General features: G+C 44.3%; 1 protein-coding gene across 3 annotated transcripts in view; it reads left to right on the top strand.

Moving 5' to 3' along the window:
• LOC126458256 (ubiquitin carboxyl-terminal hydrolase 31) overlaps positions 1-24,741 on the top strand; it is a 359,092-nt gene that overhangs the window by 152,896 nt on the left and 181,455 nt on the right. The window lies entirely within an intron of this gene.

Below are 24,741 nucleotides of genomic sequence, written 5' to 3'. Positions count from 1 at the left end.
ACGCGTTCAAACTTTCATATGAATTTTGTGTGTTTCCTTCCAAGCACCGGTACAATAACTCGTCTTGCGAAAGGGCCTCGTAGATTGGATGAATCTGTTTTGATGTCCGGTAGCCTTTGCAATGTGCCACTTGCACCAACTAGTTTCCCCAGCCGGACAATTTTGGTGTTGTGAGTGGTCATCCGTCGAACACTTGTGGAAATACGTTGCCCAAATTGCCTTCTTCATCTGTTCCACCGGACTGGAAAGACGTCGGTTTGCAAGCCGTAGTACGTCGTAAGCTCCTTGATCACTTCATCACTAACCGAGCGAGGTGGCGCAGTGGTTAGCACACTGGACTCGCATTCGGGAGGACGACGGTTCAATTCCGTCTCCGGCCATCCTGATTTAGGTTTTCCGTGATTTCCCTAAATCGCTTCAGGCAAATGCCGGGATGGTTACTTTGAAAGGGCACGGCCGATTTCCTTCCCCATCCTTCCCTCATCCGAGCTTGCGCTCCGTCTCTAATGACCTCGTTGTCGATAGGACGTTAAACACTAATCTTCTACTACTACTACTACTACTACTACTACTACTACTACTCCTCACTTCATCAGTTTTAGTCATGGACAGGCACAGAGAATGATTTTTCGCAGCTACAAAGTCGAGATTCCCGAAAAAACTGGTGCGTGAAAAAGGCCGATTTCGTGCAAGTGCATTATTTTGTTCAACCGCGAATAACAAACATTTCCTTTCTGTATTCGGAAAAACAGTTTCAGGGGTGGATTCTAAATACTTTTATGGATCCAAAAATGCAGTTAAAAATAGATTTTTTGAACCAAACGATAGTAAACCTCCCCTTAAGGTTAAAATATGTACTAAAAGATAAGATTAAGATAAGCGTGATTTAAGCAGTACTGCAGACATACTTTATTGTATTTATTGAAATTCGGCACTGTATTGGAAAATTATACCCTACGTTTGCTGTAGGATGGTGTGTACTTCATAAGTTATCTTCCGCAGGTGTTTGTTATTGCTGCTATGGCAGCATTTTCATCTCCAAAACGTGTTGATAAAGCTTAAAGGAGCAAGTTATTTCTCGTCGATACTCTTTCGTGCACTTGCCGATTATTTCGCTGACAGTCCGATCTGGTTGGCTTAGTCTTCATCTTCTCCAGTTAGTGTCGAACATCCTGCACGGTTGTAGATGCATCCTGGAAGTCTGAATCTTCCCTTCCTTTAAGACGAAACTCTGTTTCTTTGTTGCACGAAACATTCTTTTCGTTTTGACCAGTCAGGGACTCGTACATCCCTCAAGGCATTTGTGATTATGATCTTACATTCTCCTGCTGTAGTATGCCAACCAGTCGCGACACACAAACGCTCACCACCATATTGTCACACAGCTGTAGTCGGACAGAAACTATGAAACTAACATTTTGAATTGCGCATGATACAGTTTTGCACTCAAAATTGTAATTAAACGCCTTAACACTGCATTTCAACCCACAACAAGTCCAAAATGGCTCTGAGCACTATGGGACTCAACTGCTGAGGTCATTAGTCCCCTAGAACTTAGAACTAGTTAAACCTAACTAACCTAAGGACATCACAAACATCCATGCCCGAGGCAGGATTCGAACCTGCGACCGTAGCGGTCTTGCGGTTCCAGACTGCAGCGCCTTTAACCGAACGGCCACTTCGGCCGGCAACAAGTCCAATCAATCAGTTCATGGGCACATAAATAACTTTTAAATTGATATGCAAACGAGTGTAAGGGGCCATTTTATATACGAGGTGAACCGTGACTGCGATAAATTTTTAGAGCTTGTGAAGCTTTCAGTCACGTGTGTGGCTGCCTTTACACACTGGTGATAACACCACCTTGCTGCACGTCTGCAGTGCTGGTAGACTGCCTGTGATGCCGGCGGCAAGTGGCGGTGTTCTCGATAATACGAGCGGCTTTGGGGGCCAGCGCCGGCGCTGTCGCGTGGGCGCTGGGTCTCTGTGGCGCCCCGCCCTGCTGTCGTGACGACCTCGGCCGGGCCGGGCCGGGCGGCGGTGACCTTTGTTCCCTTCCGCCCTTCCCTGCCTTAGCCGTGGCGTCTGCCGCCTCCCGACACAATGCATTGCTCCCCTCTCGACATGCTGCTCACCCAGCACACGTTTCTCACTGGCGCACTCTGCTCTGTTCGGATCAGCCACTTACGCGGAAAACGTTATATCGCCGCGAATAATAAGGCGTGATCTGCCCGAGGGGTATGGAACATTCAAATAACACCTGCCGATACTTCTATAGGTGAACAGCCCCGTCATTTTCACGGCACAAGTGCTACGAGAGATCACTGTGCGCGACTATTAAAACCTTCGGTGGACGAAACTGCACCGACGCGGAAAGCGAAATACGGCTACCACAATACCAAAGATGAGCCACGTCACACGTTATCGATAGTGGAACAGCATGGTAGTTCTTAAAATTTCGCTCTGCGTGGAAGTCCTCCGTGCCTATGACATCTCAAACCCTGAAAGTTTCTCGACTGAGACCGCAACGATACTGATAACAGTTAAATAATCAGGCATTAAATCTGCAGTTGGGATCTGTTCATTGCTCTGTAATCACCACAGGGTGACTACATGACCTTAGTTTGATACGATGGCCTTCAATAAGTAATGCAACAAAGTTTTTTTCTCTGCCAGTTTCGCTTTAAAAAAAATGCTAATTTTGCTGTGGGACATCGAGGAATATTCCCGCTTCAGCCTCTATAGTTTCATTAAGTTCCGATAGGTGTCGGCGCTATACGTATCCTTTACACTGGCGTCTGTGACGGAGGTGCGTTTCAGAGAGGTGTCATTGAGTTTCTTCTGGCGCAAAACGAGACAATCACATACATTCATACGCTCTTGCAGAACGTCTGCGGAGACCTGACAGTGAACAAAAGCACGGTGAGTCGCTGGGAGGCGCTGTCATCGTCGCAACGAGATCGCTCAAACCTGTCCGATCTCTTGCCTGCCGGCCGCACACAGATGTAACTCCTGTAGTGTTGGAACGCGCCGGCACACTCATTCGAGGTGATCGACGAATGCAAACGAACTTCTCCATAACAACGCAAGGTCTCTCTCAAGTCTGCGCGTCCGAGAGGGATTCACGAAACGTCATTGGATTGCTCTTCCTCATCCACGCTACAGCCCGGATCTCGCACCTTCCAACTTCCATCTCTTTGGTCCAGTGAAGGATACACTCCGCGGGAAGCAGTACGCGGATGATGCGGAGGTTACTGATGCAGCTAGACATTGCCTCCGAAACGTCGACTAGTAGAGTTGTACCAATACGGCACACAGCGCCTCACAGTAAGGTGGTCTAACGCCGTCGCATTGAACGGAGATTGTTGAAGAATAAGGTTTTGTAGCGAAAAGAGTGTGAAATAATATGATGTATTGGGTTCCTGAATAAAACCAACACACTTTCAGAAGAAAAATGTGTTACATTACTTGTTTAACATCCCTCGTATATGGCTCATCTATGCAGGATGCCCATAAAGTCTGGGTACATAGGGAATTCCAATAAAAAATAATTAGCACATTTTAGTCACTTTAATGTTGACATATATTTTCAACATGATTCCATGCTCTTCAGTGGATAATTTGATGCGCTTTGCAAGATTAAGGTGAAGTTCATGGAATAGGTCTGAATTGTCGTCGATTTTAACACACTGACTGGTAATGCTTTCCGTCAGGTGGTTGAAATTTATAATCTTCTTCGAGTAAACTTTCTCTTTCAGCATACCACAGAAAAAGAAACAAGGGCATAAAGGTCTGGCGAACGAGGGGACCACTCAACATGACCTCTTCTCCCATCCACTCAAGAAAGTTGCCATTCAACCAGTCTCTAACAGCTGCAGCAAAATGAACCCACCCCGCTTGAAACCAGTCTGGAAGTCACTCACCCAATCGCTCGGTTTGACGCATCAGGTGGACTCTCAGCATGCTCACATATGTCTCGCCCGTTACATGTTCATCAAAGAAGAAAGATCCAAGCACACCATCACCTCTTCGCAGCCCTGACGTTTGGATGGACTCGTCCAATGTGGATTGCCTGGAGACTAATAATGCAATATTTGTAACTTGTACGGATGAAACCTCTACTCTCCTAGGATTTTGTGGATGGTTGACCTTGGAACACCCAACTCCGTGGATGTCCGACGGAGCGATTTCTTTGCGCTAGCTAGCATAAATCTTGGCCAAGACAGCCCCTTTCGTTTCGTCTGACGTCGTGAGTGGTGGAATGGGGTCGTCCAACACAGTGCCTGTTTCTTTAAACTTTGTGATTAATTTCCCGACGTCATTGGACAAATAGGGTGACGATGAGGATGTCGAAGGTTAAATTCTTCCAAAATTTTGCGGTTCGACCAACCTTCTCGTCCATTTAAGAGTACTAACTCCACCCGTTCTTCTTTAGACAGAGCCATCATTCAACCTGCAAAAAAAGTTATTAGAATCATTAGTATTTGTTTTACTATTATTTATTCATTAATATTTGTAGAATATAGAAATAATTAGAATTTGTTTGGATTTACATGTACGCAGACTGTGGACACCCTGTACAAGAGGGGTTCAATCACTGACTGGTGATTTAAACCCTTGTAGAAGCATTGGTCTGTCATAAGGCCTTACCTGGTCCGGCCACTTCATGGCGTCTTGCCAGCCACATATAGCTTAACCAAAGACACTACTCTGAACATAACGGCATAGCGGATTCTCCGCTCGTAGTGTCACAAGGCAGCCCACGTTGAGTTCACCTTTCTCGAGACTGGGTACACTGAGACACATGTGGGATGTGCTGTCCAAACACTATGAATATGATGATGAGAATGAGGTCGTTTCCAAGTCTACAGACTTTGTCTTGAGCAGGTACTAATTCCAACAGAATTGGTCATATTCCGCAGAAACACGGTGTCTGGTGTGTTTTTCGACCACCGTCTAGGATTAGGGGCTTTCTAGGTTCTGTGAAGGGTGAACTTGGTTTGCGTACTGCCGGTGTCTACCATATCCTGTGCAGTTGTGGAACGTCATATGTTGGCGAGAATATTAGCACCGTGGAGGACCAGTGTATAGAGCATAAGCGGCTTACAACAGCCGAGCAAATGTGCGATTACCGAAGAACATTGCCTGGGTGCCGATCATCCGGTGGCATACGAGACACAGAGATTCTTTCGTGCGTTCCAGTTACTGGGGTAGTGTTACTAAGAAACCTATTCAGAATAAACCAGCAATTAAAACTGCCAATACAGGCGGTTTCGGCTAAATTCTGCTTGGAATCCTGCTTTCTGCCAGGCTGACGGTACTCGCTCACCCGTTGCTTGTCACTGTTTCACTACCGGTAATATCTGACGTTGCTCGTGCTCAGTCGTGTCATGGCGCAAGTAATTCACTGCGTGTGTCGCCCCTCTGCATACTCCGCCTTTTGCTTCCTGGTTGGCGTACTCCGCCCACTTAGGGTTTAAATTGCAATGTTCGTCGATCTATCGTCGCGTTTGTATCATGAAAATTTTTCGGCTGCATTCCCGTAAGTTATTTCTAGAATACAGACGTGGTTCCTACGGCAGTCGTCTACACGTACTGCGGGGGAGCGTAAAAAAGGTGGACGTCCCGTAGCGTCGAGGATTCTGCACCGGCGTTTCTTGATGTTCGCGTTGACGTTTTTCACTGCCGTCTGTGCAGTTATTTGACTGACAGAAACTGAAATGGTCTCCTGCTCAGGGCAAGAGATTTCTTCTTCCGTTGTCAACGACGGCGTCTCTGAGACGACTGCGCCGTGGTGGTTAAAACACTGAACTGCCACTCAGGTTGAGTGAGTTTTTAGCTCCCCGCCCGCCCACACAAATTTACATCCCTTAGTAGTTTCCCAAAATCACCTCAAGCAATTGCTAAGTTTGCTCTGTCAGGGAGACCACTGTCACTTCCATTTCACGACCTTCCTCGTCTGAGCTAATCCTACGTTTCCATTGACTCCTATATGAAACTCCTTTCCCCTTACTTCTTCGTGAACTAATGAAAATATTGCCATCTAGCAGTAGCTGAAGAGATGCTGCACAGGTTACATCTGTACACTGACTCCTATTTTTGGGATGTGACGCTCGTAGTCAAAATGCCATTATTTTGACCCTGGTTTTCCGTGATTCCCGTAAGACACTGACATGATGCTGTGACTAAGATGATTCATTCATGAATTCCGCGGTGATTTACTTGATTTCGTCTGTTGCTACATTCCAGTTTTCCACATTGTCAAAACGACGAGAAAATGTAATCCTTTGAGACAGTTTCATTTATTGCCTAGCCGCTTTGCCTCACGCTTATAACAGTAATACATACACTAATGAACAAGTAGCTAATAGAGTCCTGCCTGGATCGCAGCAGGTTGTACTGGATTTGAGGCGCAGTGGGTAGGAGCCCGGTTAGGCGACATCGGAACCCAGCGCTTGAAGGCACCTAGCCCCGTATCTGCGGAGCTTTCGTTGAACCAGGGACGTGATATGGGAGCGATGAACACACTGCTCACAAGTGATGACCTGCACGCGAATGCGCTCGTTGATTACCGCAGGAATCCTAACGACGTATACTGTCGCCAGTCGAAGTCGATTTTTTTTCTCGCTCCGTAAGCGACGCGCATCTCATTCGGGAGGACGATGGTTCATTTCCCCGTCCGTTCACCAATTTTCCGTGATTTCACGATATCGCTTTAGGCAGCTGATGGTATGTTACTTTCGAGAACTACACGGCTGATATCCGTGTCCAGTTGGAGCATGTGCTTCATCACTTATGATCAGGTTATCGACGAGATGTTAAAGCGCAGCTTCCTACCGTGTTCTTAGTGCCCAGTAGCGGTGCGTGGTCCAACTGTGTGCGCTGTGTGGTTGAGGTGCTTGGCTTGTGTCTAGAAAGCGGCCTTTGTACTCCATAGCGAGCAGCTGGTTCTGTAAGGCGTGATTGTTCATACCAGATTTAGTGGTGGTGGTGGTGGTGGTGGTGGTGGTGGTGGTAGCAGCAGCATGAGGCGTGGTTTCCTGGCTAGAACGCCCAGTCTTTTAGGCTGCTGAGTCTTTTCTTCCAACACGGCAGTTCTCTTCATAACCCAGGCAACCAGCAGTGTACAGTCTCCCGTGACCAGCGTTCGCAGAAATGTAACTATTTTGGCTTAGTCACTATTGACTTTCGGCGCGTAGCTTTTCATCCTCACAAAGATGTTTGATCCCACATTATTGAACCAGACATTGTGACTGAGGGCACTTACGTAACTGCTTGTGCAATGTTAAGTCCAGCTTGAGGTTTACTGTAACGCTAATCAGCCCTGGTCACCGTGAAAATCTCATCGATGTTTTCAGGTAACTTGTTGGCTCTCGAGGGGAAGATATCACTTAGTTTCTTGTCAGTATTAGCGTTGGTGAACGATTTGTTCACTGAATGCAACTGGTTGAGCCAAGCAAAAGCACAGTTTAAAACATACTACTTTATTCCAGTTGACTTCACATCCACACTGCAGCACTGCCCCGACGGGAAGGACCCCTCACCACCGCTTCCGCCAAACGCCGTCATACAAAGTAGCCTCTCCAAAACAGTAATAATTTCCACAACTTTCTCACATCCAGGCATTCGAAGAATGTTGTTTAATGCGAAATTTCGCTGTTCTTAAGGAAATATCGTGTCTTTGTTGTACTTCCATTTAAAAATTCTTCAAGACATGTGGCGCATGGATACAGTATCTGAGAGTACAGATTTCCGGTGAAAATAACTGATATATGGAAATAATGTCTTTCGGTTGTTTTCAAAGAGTCTCTGTGATGTCGCCTGTGCCTGTTTTTTTTTATTGTAATATGTTATTCTATTGTTATAGTAGCTATTGTTGAAGTGCGATAACTAAGATCTTCACAGGGAAGATCCTGAGATGTCAACCAATAGTTAATTCTGTAATGGAGGGAAGTGTAGTTAAGGAAGAGGAGGAGACCAAGACTCGAGTATAGTACAATATAAGCAGGTTGAAGTAGCTGTATGATGTAGTTGGCGGTTGTGCAAAGATGAAGAGACCTGTACAGGATAGGTTAGCCCTGAGACTTGCATCAAAGCAGTCATCAGACAGAGGATCGCAACAGCCGCCGTTCTTTTTTATTCTGCTACATAACGTACCATCACATCTGCAAGTGCTGAGCAGTGCAAGGCGCACCTTTTGTGGACAGCACAAAATCCTGGAAGTGAGGACGAGCCACGCGGGCACAGATCCGTCCAGTACCCAAGACGCGGCGCGGAGAATACAAACCCGTGTCTCCCTCCCAGGCGGGAAGAACGGGCGATTCCGCGAAAGCCGCTGCCGGCTGTATGTGGGCGTGTCTCCTCTCCTCTCTGAGACACCGCCCTAGTAGGCGGCGGCGCCGCCCGCTTTTTCCGCTTTCAGTGTTCCGTACCTGGTCACACCCAATACGATTTTACTCGCGAGTGTTAAAAGTCTTGTTACACAAAAGTAACATCTCGATTACATCTGTAGTATTTTATGGCTACACGAGGAAAGGAAGAATAACACTTTCTAAAATTTTTGGGCTCACTCTTCTCGTCGTGTTACTAATGTCGTAGTGCATTCGCCAACTGTAGCAATCGTACAGTTGTTCGAAACGACCAGTGTGGCCTCGTCCGCCCGACGCAATACAGTCCTGGCTGTTCAGAAAGGTTTGCTGCGCCGTGTGGTCATTCAACTGCACTGGGAAGCACCTCGCTGATACGAGTATCTTATCATAGTATTTCCCCGTGTAGTGCGTCACACACTTTTGGGGAAATAGACACCAGCTGTAACCTCTTTACGTGCACAAAGGTCACCAAATTGTAATCAGTGGCGCAACTTCCTTTAGCGAAGTGACCTACCAGTTTTCGCTGCCGTCGTGCATTTGGTTATAAGCAAGCGCTACTTACTATGTTACTTCGCATCGTATCGCTACCACTAGACACACCAGCTGGTCAAATTTCGACGATACCAGAAGAAACCTACCGTAACTAATAATGATAATAATAATAATAATAATAATAATAATAATAATAATAATAGTAATAGTAAACCCCGTGGATGCCTAATAATAATAATAATAATAACAGCTAACACAATTTATAAGAAATGAAATATCAGAAAAAAACGAAAAAGGTTTGGTAAAATCTCACAACAAGAAGTGATAGAGCAATTAGATGAAAACAAGCAGAAATTACAAGCATTGGCTAAACGACTTAGAAGATACAAAAAAAGTGAAAATAGAAGGAAAAAAAACCAAACATTCAACACAAACCAAAAGAAATATTACCAGACCATAGATAACACACACATTAAAATAGACAATCCACCAAACATAACAGACATGGAACACTTCTGGAGCAACATATGGTCAAACCCGGTACAACATAACAGGCATGCACGGCGGATACAAGCAGAAACAGATACGTACAAGATGATACCACAAATGCCTGAAGTGATAATTTTGCAACATGAAGTCACCCAAGCAATTAATTCTACTCACAATTGGAAAGCCCCTGGAAAAGATAAAATAGCAAATTTCTGGCTAAAGAAATTCACCTCAACACATTCACATCTAACTAAATTATTTAACAGTTACATTGCAGACCCATACACATTCCCTGATACACTTACACATGGAATAACATATCTGAAACCTAAAGATCAAGCAGACACAGCAAACCCAGCTAAATATCGCCCCATAACATGCCTACCAACGATATACAAAATATTAACTTCAGTCATTACACAGAAATTAATGACACATACAACACAGAACAAAATTATAAATGAAGAACAAAAAGGCTGTTGCAAAGGAGCACGAGGATGTAAAGAGCAACTGATAATAGATGCAGAGGTGACACATCAAGTTAAAACTAAACAAAGGTCGCTACACTATGCATACATTGATTACCAAAAAGCTTTTGATAGTGTACCCCACTCATGGTTACTACAAATATTGATACAGTTCCTAAACATAGTAATGAAAAATTGGAAAACCACACTTAATATCCAAACAAATTCAAATAATATCACATCACCGCCAATACAGATTAAGCGTGGAATATACCAAGGAGACTCATTAAGTCCTTTCTGGTTCTGCCTTGCTCTGAACCCACTATCCAACATGCTAAATAATACAAATTATGGATACAATATTACTGGAACATACCCACACAAAATCACACATCTGCTATACATGGCTGATCTAAAACTACTGGCAGCAAAAAATCAACAACTCAACCAATTACTAAAGATAACAGAAGTATTCAGCAATGATATAAATATGGGTTTTGGAACAGACAAATGTAAGAAAAATAGCATAGTCAAGGGAAAACACACTAAACAAGAAGATTACATATTGGATAACCACAGCGACTGCATAGAAGCGATGGAAAAAACAGATGCCTATAAATATCTAGGATACAGCTGGCGAAGAGTTCTCGGGCTTCCAGCCGGGTGGCGGTGTCTTCAAACTGCGACGTTTCGACGAGTGACATACTCATCATCTTCTGGTGAAGTGCCGAGACTTTGCGGATGTCGGTCCCTTTATACCTGCGGTGTGCCCCCCACCACCTGGCCGCGGGAGGCTGGGTCCAGAGGAGCCGGCGGGCGGGGTGGAGGGGGAAGCGGGTGCGCCGTTCGTGTCTCCGTCAGAGGATTCTGATCGCGTCTCGTGAGCTGGACGGTTCTTGTTGCGTTCCTGGCGTATTGCGACTAATGCTGGATTCCAGGCCGCGCTCAGTTGATAGCCTTCGTCCCTGTTCACAAGATTCTCGTGGACCCGTATTTCTATTGATTCTTTAATGACGCTATCCCAATAGCTCCCGGCCCGGCACAGCACCCTGGTGTTTTCGAAATCAAAGGTGTGGTTTTCTTTGATGCTATGTTCAGCTATAGCAGATTTCTCTATCTGTCCAAGTCGAACATGCCTGATGTGTTCCTCGCACCTTTTAGAGATGCAGCGCTGCGTTTGACCGATGTACTGCACACCACATTCGCAGGCAATGTTGTATATACCAGGTGTGTTTAGTTTGAGTGGGTCTTTAGCTGAGCCCAGCAGTTCTTTCGTCTTCGGCGGTGGTCGGAAGACGGTATTTATGCTTGCTTTTCTTAATAGCCTCCCGATTTTGGCTGATGTGGGCCCCAAATATGGAATGAAGACACCGCCACCCGGCTGGAAGCCCGAGAACTCTTCGCCAGCTGTATACGCCGGGAAAGCATACATTCACATCTAGGATACAGACAAAAAATAGGAATAGATAATACAAATATTAAAGAAGAGCTAAAAGAAAAATATAGACAAAGACTAACAAAAATACTGAAAACAGAATTGACAGCAAGAAACAAGACAAAAGCTATAAATGCGTCTGCTATACCAATATTGACCTACTCATTTGGAGTAGTGAAATGGAGTAAGACAGACCTAGAAGCACTCAATACACTTACACGATAACAATGCCATAAATATAGAATACATCACATACATTCAGCAACTGAAAGATTCACATTAAGCAGAAAGGAAGGAGGAAGGGGATTTATCGACATAAAAAACCTACATTATGGGCAGGTAGACAATTTAAGAAAATTCTTTATAGAACGAGCAGAAACTAGCAAAATACACAAAGCAATCACTCATATAATACATCGGCTACACCACTGCAATTTCATAACCACTTCTACAACCCTTTAGATCACATAACATCAACAGATACGAAGAAAGTAAATTGGAAAAAGAAAACACTACATGGCAAGCACCCGTATCATCTAACACAGCCACACATCGATCAAGACGCATCCAACACATGGCTAAGAAAGGGCACTATATACAGTGAGACAGAAGGATTCATGATTGCAATACAGGATCAAACAATAAACACCAGATATTACAGCAAGCATATTATTAAAGATCCCAATACCACAACAGATAAATGCAGACTTTGCAAACAACAAATAGAAACAGTAGATCACATCACAAGCGGATGTACAATACTAGCAAATACAGAATACCCCAGAAGACATGACAATGTAGCAAAAATAATACATCAACAGCTTGCCTTACAACATAAACTTATAAAACAACACGTTCCCACATACAAGTATGCAGCACAAAATGTACTGGAGAATGATGAATACAAATTATACTGGAACAGAACCATTATAACAGATAAAACAACACCACATAACAAACCTGACATCATACCAATAAAAAGAAGAAATTAACACAACTAATCGAAATATCCATACCCAATACAACAAATATACAAAAGAAAACAGGAGAAAAAATTGAAAAATACATCCAACTGGTTGAGGAAGTCAAGGACATGTGGCATCAGGATAAAGTTGACATTAGACCAATTATACTATCAACTACAGGAGTCATACCACACAATATCCACCAGTACATCAATGCAATACAGCTACATCCAAACTTATATATACAACTACAGAAATCTGTAATTATTGATACATGTTCAATTACCCGAAAGTTCCTAAATGCAATGTAACATATACCGTACAGTTAAAAGAAAGTCACGCTTGATCAAGGTCCGCGTCACTTTCCATTTTTGACCAGACATAACGTCTGAGAAGAGAAAGAATAATAATAATAATAATAATAATGAAGCGCAATTATCCGATCACGACCTTAACATCCGCAAAATTGTGATGCCCGAATTAAACGTGTTCTTATAGCAGTGACTGGTTTCTGGTAACTGAAACTATTTAAAATTACAGCTGTCCATTCTTCAAAGAAAAATTACATAGCGACTTCAGAATCTACGTCAAGTGTGTCCTTACACGCTAATACCACTGCTCAACAAGTGGCGTATTGCCACAGCTAAGTACATGTTCCGAATAACAGGTGTATCACACTGTGCTGGTGAAATTGCGCGGCAACTGGAGAGGTGCTCCAAAGCTGAAGTACGCGAAACGGTACGATTCACAGGTTGACTCTGAAATTCTGGCGGTACGAGCACCAAATGCAGTATAGCGTGTAGTCGTAGTCACATGTCGACAAGGCGACCTAGGCTGCGCAGGTGAGAGTGATGCAGGTAGCGAAGTCCACATCTCGCGCTACGCGATTTCCATCTTTTCGGTAAGCTGAAAGAACATCTAGCGGAGAAGAGTGTTTCCAACAACTAGACGTTCACACAGCAGTTCCCGAATGTGTTCGTGACCGAGGAGCGGATTTCCATCGTCGAGGTATTGAACGATTGGCAGAACGTTCCCACCTTTGTTTACAGAGACTTGGTCACTGCGTCTGTCTTACTACAGTGTAGTGAAGCATGTAGTGAAAGAAGTTCCTCGAGCATGTTTCAAATTTCGCGCAACCGCAGCCAAATTTCCACATTTGGAATAAAATGATCCGCACTGGCATTGCCACTGCGGTTCGTTTTATTCAGAAAGTTACGTGGCCTACCGTAATAATGTGTAACTGAGTTTCTGACGTCCTTTAGTAATTCCAGAATCAGATGGAGCTTGCGCTATGAGGCACAATCTTCACTGTGGTATGCTGTAACTGTTGTAAAACACTTTTGTGATTGCAGAACGCTAGAGGGATACTGGGGGGGGGGGGGGGGGGGGCGCTCTGGTTTCCTGCAAAATATTGAATGTGCGTGTGGGGTATTTGGCCTGGAGCCCCCTTTTGGGAAGTTTCGCCATCCTGCTCAATTCTTTATTTCACGCCACTGCGGCAGCTTTTGCGTTGTTGTTGATGATGATGATGACAGCCAGACCCTAGCACAGAATGTCTCCGACCCGTCCGGGAATCGAACCCGGAGCCCCATGTTCCAGTGTGAGCAACGCTAACCGCAAGAGCACGAGCTCCTGATAGGTTTCCGTAGTGTTGAAAAGGGTGCCTATCGTCGCAGTACTGTAACTGAGCTGGAACGCTTTCAGCTATTGCTATAGTACTGCTGCTATCACGAGCTATACCTTTTTCTTGATTTGTGTGTGATAGGTCATCTTGGTCAGAAACAGTCTGAAAAGCTTGTAAGGGTGTTTGCAGGGAAGGTAGCGCTTAGAAATAATTGTTAAGATAAGATTTCGACACGTTGCACCATTTCCGATTTAATTAGCATTGAAGCTAGCCAGTCAGCATGGCACTGCCCAAGTTAAGACAGCCTGCCACAGACGGTGTCGGCAAACAAGTTCTTCGGTTCGTTTCCTGAAGTTAAATAAACATGGCTTTTGCTCATCTCCCTTCAATTTATCACTTCCGAAAGAAGCTAATTTTGATTGGTAACTAACATTTGAACGAGTGGTGAAACACGTATGTAACATAGCAGCGATGGCGAGGCATTGTAGCATCTGTGACCAGAGAGTATGCGCTTGACCGCGCGAGTGTTGCGAGCGGTTCTCAGTCTGTCAGTCAGTCGTTGTCAGTCTGTCAGTAGTCGTTGCGAGTCTGTAGCTCTGTCTAGTTGCAGAGCTGTACGCTAATAGTCGTCATGCAGAGCGGTAGGTCAGTAGTAGCAGCGCAGTGCGGTTGTGTGATGTAGGCGGTCGGCAACACTGGTCAAGATGCTGAATGAGGTATACTGTTAATTAATATAATCATTAGATAATGTAAAAACTAGTGTAATCTCCCCACCGTAATTTTAAAGGAAAGAAATATGACAATATTTAATTATGAATGCTAGAGCCGAGTGTAACCTCCCCACAATAATTTTAAAGGAGTGTGACAATATTATTTAGTAATGCTAATGGACATTGCGCTAAGCGTAACCTGCCCACAATGAAATGTACTGACAATGGCAACAAAAATGTGAAATTCGCAATCTGACTCAAATATAAATTCTTCACAAAAAATTAAAGTCCATTCAGTGATAAGAAAATTCAATTAAACCGAAATATCGGTCTTTGGCCCTGTGTAAAACAATCAGAATTAGAGTCTTACCTCAGAATAAATGGATGTCAAATTTCTGCTCTTTTTTGTGCGCACGGCTTGGAGGAACTGCATTGCAAATAATAATATTCCTTTTTTCTGTAATTTTACTGAAAATTTTCTTTAAAAGAAGTGGAATGAAATGGGAAGTGCAACGAAATCTTTAGTTCAATAAAAAATAAAATTTTTGAAAAAATGCTTTTGAAATTAAAAATTATTATTGGGGCACTTGTTGGAGAATAATTACAATAAATAAATTTTTACATTATCTAATGATTATATTAATTAACAGTATACCTCATTCAGCATCTTGACCAGTGTTGCCGACCGCCTACATCACACAACCGCACTGCGCTGCTACTACTGACCTACCGCTCTGCATGACGACTATTAGCGTACAGCTCTGCAACTAGACAGAGCTACAGACTCGCAACGACAGACTGACAGACTCGCAACGACTACTGACAGACTGACAACGACTGACTGACAGACTGAGAACCGCTCGCAACACTCGCGCGGTCAAGCGCATACTCTCTGGTCACGGATGCTACAATGCCTCGCCATCGCTGCTATGTTACATACGTGTTTCAGTGGTAACTCACAAAGCGACAGATGTCTCTGCATTATCGTATTTTATCGCGTGCAAGTAGCTTGAATCGAACGTGCAAGAACCTGATTGGCTAACTTCCGTGCTAAATACAGTGAGAAGACAAAAGTAATGAGATACCTCATAATATCGTATCGAACCTCCTTTTGCCTGGCGGAATGGAGCAGCTCGATGTGAGATGGACTCAACAAGCAAGTCCCCTGCAGAAATATTGAACCATGCTGCTTCTGCAGCCGTCCATAATTACAGAAGTGTTGCCGGAGCAGGATGTTGTGCAAGAACTGACCTATCGATCATGTCCCATAAATGTTATGTGCATTCATGTCGGGCGATCTGGGTGGCCATATCATTTGCTCGAATTGTCCAGGATGTTCTTAAAACCAATCGCGAACAATTGTGGCCCACAGACAAGGCGCACTGTAATCCATAAAAATTCCATCGTTGTTTGGCAACATGAAGTCCACGAATAGCTGCAAATGGCGTCCAAGTAGCCGAGCAAACCATTTTCAGTCACTCGTTGTTTCAGTTCGACTAGAGAACCTAGTTCATTCCATATAAACACAGCCTACATAATTATGGGGCCACCGCCAGCTAGCAGAGTGCCTTGTGGACAACTTGGGTCCATGGCTTCGTGAGGTCTGCGCCACACTCGAACCCTACCACCAGCTCATACCAACTGAAATCGGGACTCGTCTGACCAGGCCATGGTTTTGCTTTCGTTTAGCGCCCAACCGATACGGTCACGAGCCCAGGAGAGGCGCTGCTGGCGATGTGCTGTTAGCAAAGGCACACGTGTCGGTCGTCTGTTACCTTAGCCCGTTGACGCCAAATTTCGCCGCATTGTCCTAAGGGATGCGTTCGTCGTCTATCCCGCATTAATTTCTGCTGTTGTTTCACGCTGTGTTGCTTGTCTGTTAGCACTGACAACTCTACGCAAGCTCCATAGCTCTCGGTCGTTTAGTGAAGTCCGTCGGCCACTGCGTTGTATGTAGTGAGAGGCAGTGACTGAAATTTGGTGTTCTCGGCACACTGTTGACACTGTAGATCTCGGAATATTGAATTCCCTAACGAATGTCGAAATGGAATGTCGCATGCGTTTAATTCCAGCCACCGTCGGCGTTCAGAGTCTGTTAATTACCGTCTTTCGGTCATAATCATGTCGGAATCCTTTTCACATGAATCACCTGAGAAAAATGACAGCTCCGCCGATAGACTACCGCCCTCTGGATGGGTGCATGTCGCTGTCCCACGACTTTTCAGTGTATGCGCCAGAAGTGTTTCAACGGCTGTAATTTTAAGTCCAGCGCACTCCAGGGGAGGGGGGAGGAGCTTCCATTCGTTAGTGTAGTGTGGAACCCGTGAACGGGCGAATTCGCACCCGCCGCTGCCGGCTCCTACGTCGCGTCTCGTCCTCGACGTGCTCCCTATTTGCTAGCGTCTGCGCTCTGCCGCCTCGCCGCTGGACGGTAATGAAATTCCCGACCGGCTACGGAAGCAGTCCGAGCGCTGCCGGAATCAGACTTCCTCTTCACCGCCTCTAGACATCGCGACGGGCTTCGGAACTGGTCTGACATACCACAAGAGTGGAGCGCCTCCTGCAGCGCAGTGTGTTATCCTGTACACTGAATTAAGCACCTCCGTCGTCATGACGAGCACTGTGTTTTGTTCGGAATCTTCCTGTCGGCACGGTCTGTGCTCGCGCGTCGCCCAACAGTCGTCGAAAAACCAGCTCGCGCTTTTCTCACATGACATCGCGAAAGCCATGCGGTAAGGCAGTCGAGTGAGTGCAGTATTTCTATACTTCCGGAAAATGTTTGACGCAGTAGCACACCAACACTTACTAACGAGACTACACTCATATAGGGCATCAAGCAAAATTTGTGACTGGACCGGACGTGGTAAGAGAGGACGCACATAGGCGTTTGGTGTTGACACTAATAATGTTAATAATAATAATAATAATAATAAACAGAGTTGATTAGGGAGCGAAAGGAGCGTGCTCGATGGAACTGCAAGGAGAGACAAAAAGTAGACTGTTCTGGAAGACGTAACTGGGGATGTAATGAAAGTGTGGGTCTAATGGTGTGGGTGGGGTATTTGTACGGGTGAATGGATGGGCTAAATTTACCAAGCTATTGTTTGGTGATTTGTACAATATATGAGAAGACGGAGCCGAGTACATAGAGGAGGATACTTAGGTGTCGTAAAAAAAACGTGCAGCCGAAAATACCAGGGAAAGAATTCGAATCTGAATGCCTGAAATTTAACGCATTATTAATTACGCCGTGAAAACCTCAAAATGCGCTTTATTCTTCAATCGTTCGCATTGTTGGTGCGAAAATACATCCCATTTTAGTTGTTTTATTGGAGCTCAGTAGTGTAAAAAAAACATAAGTTACTATTGGATTTTCATATCCCTGTTTTTCTGTTACAGGTGAGTCTTTTGTTACTGCTTGATTCAAGCACCAGTGAGGAAACCTGTTGGTAAGGCTGATAGAATATTACAAAACACTACATACTATATATTTTTAATGCAAACAGTTTTTTTAAAAAAATAGTGCTTGTAAATGATCATAAAAGTTACATTCGCAGCTTGACTCTTAAAATTGTTCCGCAACATAACGGTAAATGTAGCTTATTTGGTAACCCGTCAGTGCTTCGCAATTGCTAAATCTCTCTTCTCCCCCCCCCCCCCACCTCCCTCCCCGCCTTGTTCCATCCCCCCCTCGCCTTCTCTATGTCAATTTCCTCCTCACTCCATCCCCTCTCGCTGTCCCTTTCCGCACCTCCACCCCACCCTCTCTCTGACCTTGAACCTTGTTTATTGTTGTTATAGCAAATTCAAATTCCATATTAGTATTCTAATGATAAGTAGATGAGCTACAACTCCTGTTTTCTGTGAAAAACGACTGACGGGAATGAAACAAAGCAGCACATTGCTGTGTTTTCAATCTTTGCTTAAAAAATAGAAGTTATGAGGCAGAAATATCATCGGTCAAAACCTTTCGAGAACTTCGCTAACTGTACATATAATACACACACACAGCGTGAACACTAATGAAACCGACAAAGTGCAAGGACGGATTCCTGACAGGAAATGGAGGAAGAAAGGTCCTAAGAACATGTGTCCGGAAATGGACGGCGAGCGTGCAACAACAAATCGTCCCGGAACACAGTACAGAGCTGCATCGCATCCACGTCACAACAGGTGTTTAAAGTGGCCTTCATGGGATGCAGTGCGCGCATTCACTCGTATCGTGGATTGCCGCACTGTCTCCCAATTGCGTCACATGCGTCGTGAACAGGCTGTTGGAGGGTCTGCTTATCAGGAACGGGTTCAGCATACACAATGCTTTTCAGATGCTTCCAGAGCTAAAGATCCAAGGAGTTTAAGTTCTGTGATCTGGCAGACAATGCCACAGGGCCTCCGCGTCCTATCCAACGTCCGGGGAAGATGTTGAGGCGTTGGCAAACCGTAATGCGGAAGTGAGGTGGTGTTCCGTCATGCAGAAAACAAGTAATCTGTCGTATTGCCAAAGGTACATTCTCAAGCGGCCCAGGCTATGTATTCCGCAGGAAGTCCAGGCATGTTCCTCCATCGAAGTGTTGTGGCATAATGACCGGTCCACAAATGTGGTCGCCAAGAATCCCTGTCCACACACTGATGCTGAGCCTATGCTGATGAAACGTCTCAACCATTCGCTGAGGATTATCTGTAGACCACATACGACAGTCATGGAGATTGATCATGCCATTCCTGGTAAAGGCTGCTTCCCGGCCGGGAATCCATCGCATGACATTCTGCCCCGCTGACCACTCAACTATGAAGGATACATAACAACGTTAAATAACGATTTATATTTATATACTAATGTAGGTTAATATAGCATTTCCCCACTACATGCCCTCTTCAGAGCAAATGAAACAACTTTCTTTAGTTCTACAACTATTTAAAGTGCAAACCAGGTATCGGCGGTACTAATTGGTGGCCCTAGTGGATCCTGACATCGTTAAGGAGGTTATACTTTTTTCGCCCGCGATGTGAAACAGCATCGGATATTGAAGAGATTGAAGGCGCCGCAATTTTATTATAATATTATCGCGTCGGTAATAGTTGTTGCTAGCGTTTCATGCTTACGTCGTAAACTACAAATAGGACTGTCAGTCAAGTAGTCTACAATCCATTTCGTAAAATCATCATGAAAAATTGCTAAATACGCACAGAAGGAAGCCAGAATTCTGAGACACGCACGCGATTAAACAATCTGTAACACTTTTGGCTGAAATCTTTTCAGATTAAGAACATCAAAATAAATGGCAGATTCTCTAAGTGTATGGAAAAAGCAGAAGATTCTTTTTTCTTAAATACACTGCTTATAAAGAATATTGACGGAACAGAGGAGGTATTGTTTGAATTTTTGAATGTTTCAGTCGCGGCTAAAGAAGAGGGACTAAGGCTATGCCTTTGAGATAGCTAATAGGCAGGTGTTGACAGATGTGAAAATTACCGAACAATCAGTTTAATAAGCCACAGCTGCAAAATACTAACACGAATTCTTTACAGACGAATGGAAAAACTAGTAGAAGCCGACCTCGGGGAAGATCAGTTTGGATTCCATAGAAATACTGGAACACGTGAGGCAATACTGATCTTACGACTTATCTTAGAAGAAAGATTAAGGAAGGGCAAACCTACATTTCTAGCATTTGTAGACTTGGAGAAAGCTTTTGACAATGTTGACTGGAACTCTCTCTTTCAAATTCTAAAGGTGGCAGGGGTAAAATACAGGCAGCGAAAGGCTATTTACAATTTGTACAGAAACCAGGTGGCAGTTATAAGAGTCGAGGGACATGAAAGGGAAGCAGTGATTGGAAAGGGAGTGAGACAGGGTTGTAGCCTCTCCCCGATGTTATTCAATCTGTATATTGAGCAAGCAGTAAAGGAAACAAAAGAAAAATTCGGAGTAGGTATTAAAATCCATGGAGAAGAAATAAAAACTTTGAGGTTCGCCGATGACATTGTAATTCTGTCAGAGACAGCAAAGGACTTGGAAGAGCAGTTGAACGGAATGGATGGTGTCTTGAAGGGAGGATATAAGATGAACATCAACAAAAGCAAAACGAGAATAATGGAATGTAGTCGAATTAAGTCGGGTGATGTTGAGGGTATTAGATTAGGAAATGAGACACTAAAGTAGTAAAGGAGTTTTGCTATTTGGGGAGCAAAATAACTGATGATGGTCGAAGTAGAGAGGATATAAAATGTAGACTGGCAATGGCAAGGAAAGCGTTTCTGAAGAAGAGAAATTTGTTAACATCCAGTATTGATTTAAGTGTCAGGAAGTCATTTCTGAAAGTATTCGTATGGAGTGTAGCCATGTATGGAAGTGAAACATGGACGATAAATAGTTTGGACAAGAAGAGAATAGAAGCTTTCGGAATGTGGTGCTACAGAAGAATGCTGAAGATTAGATGGGTAGATCACATAACTAATGAGGAAGTATTGAATAGGATTGGGGAGAAGAGAAGTTTGTGGCACAACTTGACCAGACGAAGGGATCGGTTGGTAGGACATGTTCTGAGGCATCAAGGGATTACCAATTTAGTATTGGAGGGCAGCGTGGAGGGTAAAAATCGTAGGGGGAGACCAAGAGATGAATACACTAAGCAGATTCAGAAAGATGTAGGTTGCAGTAGGTACTGGGAGATGAAGAAGCTTGCACAGGATAGAGTAGCATGGAGAGCTGCATCAAACCAGTCTCAGGACTGAAGACCACAACAACAACAACAATAGGCAGTTGATTTTACACAAAGATACTGAGGAAATAGAGATTGCATGCACGAGGTATCCGGCTACTGAAGCAACAGTCGAGTTGGGACTGGAACATGGCCAGAGATTCAGATACCCGAGAATAAGCGTGAGAAGATGGAGTGCCGTGGGGTAGTGGGTCACCTCGCCTTCGTGTCACTTGCCTTTGAATGACTGAAGCTACCACGTAATACGTAATCCAAGTGAGCATCCACAAGCCATCCTCGTCGTAGTGGTGCGCTTCTGCCTACTTTTGCTCAGTGGCTCTCCGGTGCTAAGGAACTTGACGCCAACTCATACAAGAAGACAGCGAGGTCTTGGCCATTTATGGGGCAGAATCCAGAAGAACCAATCACTTCTTGTGCACGATGTAATCCCGAGTGTCTCTGCAGCCATGAGCCGTTAACCGCCCTTTCAACGCAGAGTCTGCCTCGAAATCCTCTTCACCCCGGCAAGGCATCTTGCGAGCCGATAACCAGACTGTTATTCTCCCAGATTTTGACCTTCCTCGTTTCATGTGGCGCAAGAACTGCCGGTATCCTCAGCAGCGGTAGTCTGGACTGTGACTGCAGTAGGCGTACTGCGCATCCCAAGAATTTGCTCTTCGTGCGACAAGAAGTTCCTCTGGTAATACTCACCAGCGTACCCGAGATCAGTAACGCACGCTTGTGCGGCGGTGATCGATTTAGAGGTAGCCGGTTCGAGTCAAGGTGGTGGAAAAATTTTTGCTGCCAGTATTTGCTCGGTAAGCGGAGGAGAGGTGGTGGCTTAGAGTTCCCGATCACCAGCCTTCGCAACAATGTTCTGAAGTAAATTCCAAAGCTCTGCGCAGTGGCACATGGAGTGTGGGCACGTGACACCGCTGATGGTGATCCGTCCGTCCGATGGGGACTTTTTAAGCTCGGTGCTGTTCGAGGCGAGTAGGCTGCGTACCGGTACTAGGTCTCCACTTTCCCCGTGCTTCATCGTGCAACAAAAGCATGTCGTCACACCCAATGGTCACGTACACTGTAGAGGTGTATTTGGAAATCAGGGTACGGCATTGTGGGCCGGGATTGACCATTGTGCGCGGAGGAGGGAAACCCTTTCCGATCAGGCGGCTGAAGAACATCAGGATCTCCCAGCGTAGTGTCATACGGATCTTTATATTTTTCCCTTCAAATTGGCAATTTTGCGGATTAAAGTAGTCGCTTCGTTTATTTATCTATTTGTGCTAAGAATACGTAAATGTAAATATGTTCAAAACGCACACAAAACACAAATACTCATAAAAAGACGCATAAAATTCAAAATAGCACAAAAAGAAATTGAGAATAAGAGAAATTAAATTTTGTTGGATTAGACTACAGTTCGGCCACATAGAATGCACTTGTCCTTCCGTCCATGAGGTCATTCTCTGTACATCTGCAAGGACATTCAGATCAATTTGTGAGTTGGGGCACAGTTTTTGTCCATCAAGCATGAAACTAATCTTCCTCGCACATCAGAGTTCTCACCGTGGCCATAGCAGTGCCGTGACGGGTTCTAACCTTTCCATGTGGGCCAGCTTTGATGTTTACGTGCAGCTAGTATCTCGTCTTCGGAATAGGTGGTGGTATCCATAAGAAATTATTCGTGATTTGAAATTTAATTTGCTGCCTGTGAGAAATTATTTAGTATTGGGCAAATGATCAGAGATTTTCGTGGCTGAATCTTAAGCTCCTTACTGAACTACTGATAATTTCAGTAGTGAGTAAAGAAATAATTTTTTTTCTTTTAGTGTTGCAAGTGTGGTTTATTTATGACGACTTTCCTTAGGGGATATGGAATGTGTAGTTAGAATACTCAACTTCTCGAAGAATCGCCCGTAAGAGGGCAGTGGGTGAGCACCACGTGTTCCACTTAGCGCCGTCTCGTCTCTGCAGACGACGGCAGAGTGCGCTATCAGTCATGGACGGTGTTACTGTGTCGTTAGTAGTACGCGCGGTCACACTTCACTTCCCTTAGGCACGCCCGTCTTCTTTTAGATGTACAGCTATTGCTTCCGGTGACAATAAGTCACGTATCAGGTGGGGATGCTCGTAAGTTCGTACACCACGGCTAATCTGTGTTGGGCTGTTCCTGAGATTGGGCGAAACGGTAAAGTGCTTAAGCGACGTGACTGTTTCCCAAAGATTTTCCCAATCAAATGGTTCAAATGGCTCTGAGCACTATGGGACTTAACATCTATGGTCATCAGTCCCCTAGAACTTAGAACTGCTTAAACCTAACTAACCTAAGGACATCACACAACACCCAGTCATCACGAGGCAGAGAAAATCCTTGACCCCGCCGGGAATCGAACCCGGGAACCCAGGCGCGGGAAGCGAGAACGCTACCGCACGACCACCAGCTGCGGACTTTACCGATCAGTCATTCAGTCAGTGAATGGTGGTGTCTTTACAAGAAAACATAGGTTCGTGGACTTCACTTAAACAGAATTGCTTTCCTTCCACTCTAAGTCTGCCAGGCTGGCGTCGTCATGAACCATACTGAGGTTCGGAACCAACATAACAAGATTTTCTGCCGCGGGAAGTGCTTCCCAGAAAATGATCGTTTGTTTCTTTGATTACAATACAAATGTGGCAACCACAGCTGTAGATAGGCGAAGAACGGTTAATAGTGTAAAACACGTTGTCTGAAAGGAGTTGTGACGGTTTGCCTACATATTTTTCTTCGTTTGTTGATTGTCCTCAGTGTCGACGTACTGGCTAAAAAAAGAGGGGGTGGACGTGCAGTACTGTGTACTGTAAATGATGTAGCCGACAGGTGCACATTTGCGTTTCACAAATGTTTACTTTCACTGTTCACAACCACACAGTTATATGGCCAGTCCACTATTGTTTAACTATCAATAAGTCTCATTAATAGTTTGCAGGCAAACCTCCACATACTGCTACAATAGTTTACTATTGAACATCTACGAGCAGTAAAAACCTAACCACAAAGATTTCACAGTTAAGTAGAAGCATTGTTGTTCTAATGAACACAGGTTTGTCGTCTAAAACTCGGCCGTGGACTTACTGTTTTGGGACCAAAATTCGGGCCCTTATATCTCCTCACAATAATAGATACTGAAACTATACATTGCTCGATGTTTAATTTACAAAAATTACAATCAAAACTTAACTGATTAGATTAACTCCTTTTTAACAGTTTCTTCTACTACATGGGTTAAGCCGTATTGTTTGTTTGAATGTTGAAATTAACATATATAGTCTTGCAAACGATACTTCTGACAAAACAGTTAATTACTAACATGGTTTCGAATAGAGCCAAATAAATACTTAAATAATGCTAGTGTTTCGTCTTCCTGATGTTTATAATTATTATAGAATTTATATTTGTTTATAAGTCAACAATAGAAATTGTTAGGAAACAATTAGTGATTTCACCTT

Source organism: Schistocerca serialis, chromosome 2, assembly GCF_023864345.2.
Source record: "Schistocerca serialis cubense isolate TAMUIC-IGC-003099 chromosome 2, iqSchSeri2.2, whole genome shotgun sequence".
NCBI lineage: Eukaryota > Metazoa > Arthropoda > Insecta > Orthoptera > Acrididae > Schistocerca > Schistocerca serialis.
This window is presented reverse-complemented; position numbering and strand designations above follow the sequence as displayed.